The following is a 7,683-nucleotide window of genomic DNA, read 5'->3' on the forward strand; positions in this document are numbered from 1 at the left end:
TTTAGGGTTATTCAGTGTGGGGCGCCGCCCACACATTCCCACGCTTCCGTCATTACAAGATGGCGCTGATATCCGGCTGTGGGGCGCCGCCCACACATTCCCACGCATTTGCCATTACAAGATGGCGCTGATATCTGGCTGGAGTTAGCAGTAAACAAGCCATGTGCGCACAGGCTGGGTAACTTCTGCTTCATGAGTTCCGCCTCTCCCGTGGCGTCATAGGGCCTGGTGAGTTTCAACCAATCAGGGGGCTCCGCGTCCAAGGCAAGGACTGATCCCTTTATAGGGGAAGGGCTGGATAGCCTCTCTTCTGCCTCTTTCTTCCTCTCTTCCTCTCTCTCTTCCTCTCTTCTTCCTCTCTTTCTCCCGTTGGTTTTCGGCCGTCTCGTGGAGCTTGTTCGTCCTGTTCGTCTCCTTGGATCTCTTGGTTTTCTCCGTCCTTTTCGTTACGTGAAGCAAGTACCGGTTTTTCCAGATTAATAAAGTTTACCGCAGAAGGATTCTATTTTGTGTGCCGCGTCGTTCTTGCAGGCGAGACGGTTGCGCGGGACATCTGGTGCCTCAAACCCGGGAAATTCGACCACTCCATCGTCCGCACCACAGAATTCAGAACTGCGGGGAGATTAGTTCGGCAAGGTATGTCTGATCCTGGATCTTTCTTTAATTTGGTTTAAATCCTCCACGGCCGTGTGAAGGGCCTGTAGAGGCTCCGGTCTTCGTCAGTGCAGTTTTTATTCTCTTCCTCTTAATTTCCTCTGTGTCCAACGGGGCTGGTGTTAATTTTGTGCTTAAGTCGGACGTAGATAAGCAGAGGCTCCCCTGCGTTCCATAAGTCTTTGTAGATAAAAAAAGCGAGAACGCGCTGAGACTTGCCTTTCAGTTTCGCCTTGGGCCGCCACGCAAATAAGCCGCGGGCATTACATTGCTGTGATGGGCTCGTCACACTCGACCATTACAGCCCTGCAGTCAATTCTTAAGCAGAGAGATTTAGAATTGCCCACCCGCATCTTGCAGCGTTTTGTAAGAGAGGTTGAGCGTACTGCCCCTTGGTTTGCAGTTTCTGGGTCTCTCTCACCAGCCTCATGGAACAGATTGGGTAGAGAATTAAACTGTGCGCAAAATGCTGGAAACCTCGGGCCCGGAACCATGGCCATTTGGACGATGGTACAAAATTGTTTAAGAGATGAGAGTTGTAGGCCCGCCGTCGCTGCGGGGCAAGAGGTATTGAGTGAAGCGCAGGATAGGCTATCAGAAGCCGAACAGAGTGAGAGAATGGGCGCGCGCAGGAAAAGGTATTATCCCCCTAAGGAAAAAGGACCTCCAGAAACGCGGTATAGCGGGAGAGTAGCTACCCACGAACCTTCAGATTATCATTCCCTTATGCCCTCTAATGTTAAGAAAAGGGGAGTCAGCTTGTACCCTGTAGAAGACTTTGAGGCTCTTAACATTGGTAGCCTCGAGACTTCAGATAATGATGATTATGAGCGAGAAGGCTTAGACCCAGAAGAGGAGGCAGGGGTAGATGAAGGAGCAGCTAGTTATGAGGAAAAAGGATATTATCCTGACGAGCAGTATAGGCCCACGCGCTTGTCCCCAGTTGTCCCGACAGCACCTCCTTTACCAGTAGCCCCTCCTTATGAGACACGCGCACCTTTAAAAGCCTTCTCATTCCTCCCAGAGAGAGTAAAGAAACAGGTGCGTCTTGCATTATGCCACAAAAATTTGATGATTTTAAAAGAGGCATTTCCTATATTGTTACAGGCCCTAAAAAGTAAGGGCCTATATATTGCCACAGAAAAGCTCCAGATTTTTGATACTGGTCAATTCCTAGGGTCTGTGGTATTTATTCACTGATAGGATTGTCCCTCAAAAGCTCGAGATAAGAAGGGATCACCTCCACACTCTTAATGATTTTCAAAAATTACTGGGAGACATTAATTGGCTTAGACCTTTTCTTAAGATTCCTTCTGCTGAACTTAAACCCTTATTCGATGTTTTAGAAGGAGATCCGCATGTTTCCTCACCTAGAAGTTTGACCCCGCAAGCAGAAAGAGCGTTACAGTTGGTAGAAGAAGCTATACAGGATGCACAATTGGTTCGCATAGATTATGATAAACCTTTTTCATTATGTGTTTTTAAAACAAACCGGCTCCCTACTGCAGTGCTTTGGCAGCAAGGACCCTTATTGTGGGTACATCCTAATGCCTCGCCAGCTAAAATAATTGACTGGTATCCAGATGCTGTGGCGCAATTAGCGCTGAGGGGGCTAAAATCTGCCATCACGCATTTTGGCAGTGAGCCACAGCTGTTAATTGTTCCCTATAATGCCATGCAGGTTTCCACTCTTGCTGCCACTTCAAATGATTGGGCTATCTTAGTCACTTCCTTTTCGGGAAGAATAGATAATCATTACCCAAAACATCCAATTTTACAGTTTGCTTTGACTCAACCTGTTGTTTTTCCCAAAGTAACGTCCTGTAGTCCCCTAAAAGAAGGGTTAGTTATTTATACTGACGGTTCCAAAACTGGGCTGGGGGCTTTTGTGGTTAACGGTCAGGTCTACTCGAGGCAGTATACAGAAACCTCCCCACAGGTGGTAGAATGTTTAGTGGTTCTTGAGGTTTTACAACGTTTTTCGGAGCCTATAAATATAGTGTCTGATTCATCTTATGTTGTTAATGCTGTCAATTTGCTTGAGGCGGCTGGCATTATTAAACCGTCTAGCAGAGTTGCCTCAATTTTTGCGCAAATTCAAAATTGCCTTCTAGCCAGAAGATCACCCTTTTATATTACTCACATTAGAGCTCATTCTGGATTGCCAGGACCTATGGCTCAAGGCAATGATTTGGCAGACAGAGCTACAAAAATAATTGCTGTAGCCATGTCTTCGCCGCTAGAGGCTGCTAAAAGTTTTCACAAAAACTTTCATGTAACTTCCGAAACTTTGCGGCGCCGCTTTTCCATTTCCAGAAAACAGGCTCGCGATATTGTTGTCAATTGCCAAAATTGCAGTCAGTTTCTGCCTGCGCCCCACTCGGGGGTTAATCCTCGGGGCATCCAGCCTCTTCAAATATGGCAAATGGACGTTACCCATGTCCCCGCCTTTGGTAAGCTGCAATATGTACATGTATCCATTGATACCTGTTCAGGAATAATTGTAGCCACTCCCTTATCTGGAGAAAAGGCCTCACATGCCATCCAACATTGCTTGGAGGCTTGGAGTGCCTGGGGTAAGCCAAAGTTCTTAAAGACAGACAACGGACCGGCTTTTACCTCACAAAAATTTCAACAATTTTGTAGCCAGATGGCTGTGACTCATCTTACAGGTTTGCCGTATAATCCACAAGGACAAGGTATTGTGGAACGTGCTCACCGCACTCTTAAATCATATCTAATAAAACAGAAAGGGGGGATTATGCAGGCTTTGCCCCCTGTGCCTAGGACAGCAGTATCCATGGCACTGTTCACCTTAAATTTTTTAAATCTTGATGACCATGGCCATACGGCAGCTGAAAGGCATTGCCTACCCATGGATAAACCAAAAGAGATGGTAAAATGGAAAGATGTCATAACTAATGAATGGAAAGGACCGGATCTTGTGTTGATAAGATCCAGGGGAGCTGTTTGTGTTTTTCCTCAGGATGAAAATAATCCTTTCTGGGTTCCCGAGAGGCTCACGCGAAAAACGGCAGAGACTCCTGATGACAGCCCTGCTCCTGACTCGGTGGAACCAGAGAGCCAGAGAAGAGACGAGATGGGCGATTCTGTCGGCATTCCTGAAACCAATTCCAGTGGAACTTGATGATACAGTCTCCTCTAACCTTTTCACCCCCAATACTAACTTGGGTGGGGGTGGGACTCTTGGGAGCAATCCTTTGCTGCGGACTTGCGTTGCTTCTCTGGCTGGTTTGTAAGCTCGAGGCCCAAACAAAAAAGAGACAAGGTGGTTACTGTCCAAGCGCCTGTCGCTCTAGAACATGAAGCATCAGCCGATATCTGTTTGTCTTTGCTTAAGCAGTAGGTCGCCGGCCAGACAGCTCTTGCACTCCTAGAACTTCGGTTCATTGCACAGGATTAGAGTGTCTGGTTTGAGCAGCCCATGAGGGATGCCGAGCTTAGCATCGCACTGAGAAACCCCTGGTCGCGGGGCATTCTCCGGGAGATAAGCCATTTGTATGAGGGTTTCCTGCCCCAGTGTCCCTCCCTCAGAAAAACGGCAGAGTGACAGGTCAGGTGTACTGCGGGCTACAAAAGGCCTAGCGGTTACTCCTGTACATGGTCTTTATACACCTTAATGAGGATTTGACCTCTATCTCCGCCCTCCTAATATGGGTGTCCTACTTTGCTTAAAGTATAAAAGATAGGGGGAGATGTGGGGCGCCGCCCACACATTCCCACGCATTCGCCATTACAAGATGGCGCTGATATCTGGCTGGAGTTAGCAGTAAACAAGCCATGTGCGCACAGGCTGGGTAACTTCCGCTTCATGAGTTCCGCCTCTCCCGTGGCGTCATAGGGCCTGGTGAGTTTCAACCAATCAGGGGGCTCCGCGTCCAAGGCAAGGACTGATCCCTTTATAGGGGAAGGGCTGGATAGCCTCTCTTCTGCCTCTTTCTTCCTCTCTTCCTCTCTCTCTTCTTCTCTTCTTCCTCTCTTTCTCCCGTTGGTTTTCGGCCGTCTCGTGGAGCTTGTTCGTCCTGTTCGTCTCCTTGGATCTCTTGGTTTTCTCCGTCCTTTTCGTTACGTGAAGCAAGTACCGGTTTTTCCAGATTAATAAAGTTTACCGCAGAAGGATTCTATTTTGTGTGCCGCGTCGTTCTTGCAGGCGAGACGGTTGCGCGGGACACGGTTAGGGTTAGGGTTAGAGTTACGGTTAGGGTTAGGGTTAAGGTTAGGGTTGGGGGGGTTAGGGATTAGGTTAGGGTTTGGGTTAGGGTTAGGGTTAGGGGTTAGGGTTATGGTTATTGTTAGCTTTAGGGTTTAGGGTTTAGTGTTTAGGGTTTAAGGTTTAGGGTTTAGGATTGTTTAAGATTTAGGGTGGTTTAGGTTAAGGGTTTAGGGTTTAGAGTTTAGGATTGTTTAAGGTTTAGGGTTGTTTAGGGTATAGTGTTTAGGGTTAAAAGTTTAGGGTTGTTTAGGGTTTAGGGTTTAGGGTTTAGGGTTGTTTAAGGTTTAGTGTTTAAGGTTTAGGTTTTAGGGTTGTTTTGGGTTTAGTGTTTAGTGTTGTTTAGGGTATAGTGTTAATGGTTTAGGGTTTAGGGATATTTAGGGTTTAGTGTTTAAGGTTTAGGGTATAGGGTTGTTTAGGGTTTAGTGTTTAGGGTTGTTTATGGTTTAGTGATTAGGGTTGTTTAGGGTTGTTTAGAGGTTAGTGTTTAGGGTTATTCAGGGTTTATGATTTAGGGTTGTTCAGAGTTTAGGATTTATGGTTGTTCAGGGTTTAGGATTTAGGGATTAAGGTTACGGGGTTAAGGTTAGGGTTAGGGTTAGCATTAGGGTTAGAGTTAGGGTTAGAGTTAAGGTTATGGGGTTATGTTAGGCTTAAGTTAGGGTTAGGGTTATAGGGTTAAAGTTAGGGTTGGTGTTAGGGTTAGGTTTAGGGTTAGGGTTAGGGTTATGGTTATTCTTAGACTTATGGTTTAAAATTTAGGGTTTATGGTTTAAGGTTTAGGGTTTAGGATTGTTTAAGTTTTAGGGTGGTTTAGGTTTAGGGTTTAGGGTTTAAGATTGTTTAATGTTTAGGGTTGTTTAGGTTTTAGCGTTTAGAGTTGTTTAGGGTTTTTTAGGGTTGTTTATGATTTAGTGTTTAGGCTTGTTCAGGATTTATGATTTAGGATATTTTAAGGTTTAGGGTTTAAGGTTGTATAGTGTTTTAGGGTTTAGGGTATAATGTTTAGGGTTAAGGGTTTAGGGTTGTTTAGGGTATAGTGTTAATGGTTTTAGGGTTTAGGCTTGTTTAGGGTTTAGTGTTTAGGGTTTAGGGTTTTTTAGCGTTTAGTGTTTATAGTTTAGGGTTTAGGGTGCTTTTGGAATTAGTGTTTAGGGTTTTTCGGGGTTTAGGGTTTAGGATTTAGGGTGTTAGGGTTAGTGTTAGGGTTAGGTTTAGGGTTAAGGTGAGGGTTAGGGTGAGGGTTAGGGTTAGGGTTAAGGTTAGTGTTAGTGTTAGAATAAGGTTTAGGGTTAGGGATAGGGTTAGGGTTAGGGTTAGGGTTTGTGTTAGGGGTTTGGGTTAGGGTTAGTGTTAGGGGTTAGGGGTTAGGGTTAGGGTTAGGTTTAGTGTTAGGGTTATTATTAGGGGGTTAGGTTTTAGTTTACGATTAGTTTTAGGGTTAGAATTAGAAATAGGGTTAGTGTTAGGATTAGGGTCAGGGTTAGGTTTAGAAGTATGGTTAGGGTTAAGGTTAAGGGTAGGGTTAGGGTTAGGGTTAGATATAAAGTTTAGGGTTTAGTGTTAGGATTAGGGATAGTGTGAGGTTTAGGGTTAGTTTTAGGGTTAGGGTTAGGGTTAGTGTTTGGGTTATGATTAGTGTTAGGATTAGTATTAGGGTTTGGGTCAGGTTTATGTTTAGGGTTAGGGTTAGATTTAGGGTTAGGTTTAGGTTTATTGTTAGATTTAGGGTTTAGGGTTTAAGGTTTATGGTTTAGGATTGTTTAAGTTTAAGGGTGGATTTGGTTTAGGGTTTAGAGTTTAGTATTATGGTTACGGTTAGGGTTAGGGTTAGAGTTAGGGTTAAGGTTAGGGTTAAGGTTAGGGTTAGTGTTAGGGTCAGGGTTATGGTTAGTGTTAGGATTAGGGTTAGGGTCAGGGTTAGGTTTAGGGTTAGGGATAGGTTTAGGGTTAGATTTAGGGTTAGGTTTAGGTTTATTGTTAGATTTAGGGTTTAGGGTTTAAGGTTTATGGTTTAGGATTGTTTAAGGTTTAGGGTAAATTAGGTTTAGGGTTTAGAGTTTAGTGTTATGGTTACGGTTAGGGGTAGGGTTAGGGATGGGGTTAGGGTTAGGGTTAGGGTTATGGTAGGGTTAGGTTTAGGGTTAGGGTTAGGGTAAAAGTTAGGGGGTTAGTGTTAGGGTTTGTGTTAGGGTTAGGGTTAGGTTAGGGTTAGGGTTAGGGGTTAGGGTTAGTGTTAGGATTAGGGTTATTATTACGGGATTAGGTTTAAGTTTAGGATTAGTGTTAAGGTTAGAATTAGAAATAGGGTTAGTGTTAGGATTAGGGTCAGGGTTAGGTTTAGGGTTAGGGTTAGGGTTAGGGTTAGGGAAGGTTTAGGGTTAGGGTTAAGGTTAGGGTTAAGGTTAGGGTTAGGGTTAAGGTTATGGTTAGTGTTAGGATTAGGGTTACGGTTAGGGTCAGGGTTAGGTTTAGGGTTAGGGTTAGATTTAGGGTCAGGTTTAGGTTTATTGTTAGATTTAGGGTTTAGGGTTTAAGGTTTATGGTTTAGGATTGTTTAAAGTTTAGGGTGGATTAGGTTTAGGCTTTAGAGTTTAGTGTTATGGTTACGGTTAGTGTTAGGGTTAGGGTTAGGTTAGGGTTAGGGTTAGGTTAGGGTTAGGGTTTAGTGTTTAGGGTTTAAGGTTTAGGGTTTAGGATTGTTTAAGATTTAGGGTGGTTTAGGTTAAGGGTTTAGGGTTTAGAGTTTAGGATTGTTTAAGGTTTAGGGTTGTTTAGGGTATAGTGTTTAGGTT

The sequence above is a fragment of the Micromys minutus genome (genome assembly GCF_963924665.1).
Source record: "Micromys minutus genome assembly, chromosome: X".
Taxonomy (NCBI): Eukaryota; Metazoa; Chordata; class Mammalia; order Rodentia; family Muridae; genus Micromys; species Micromys minutus.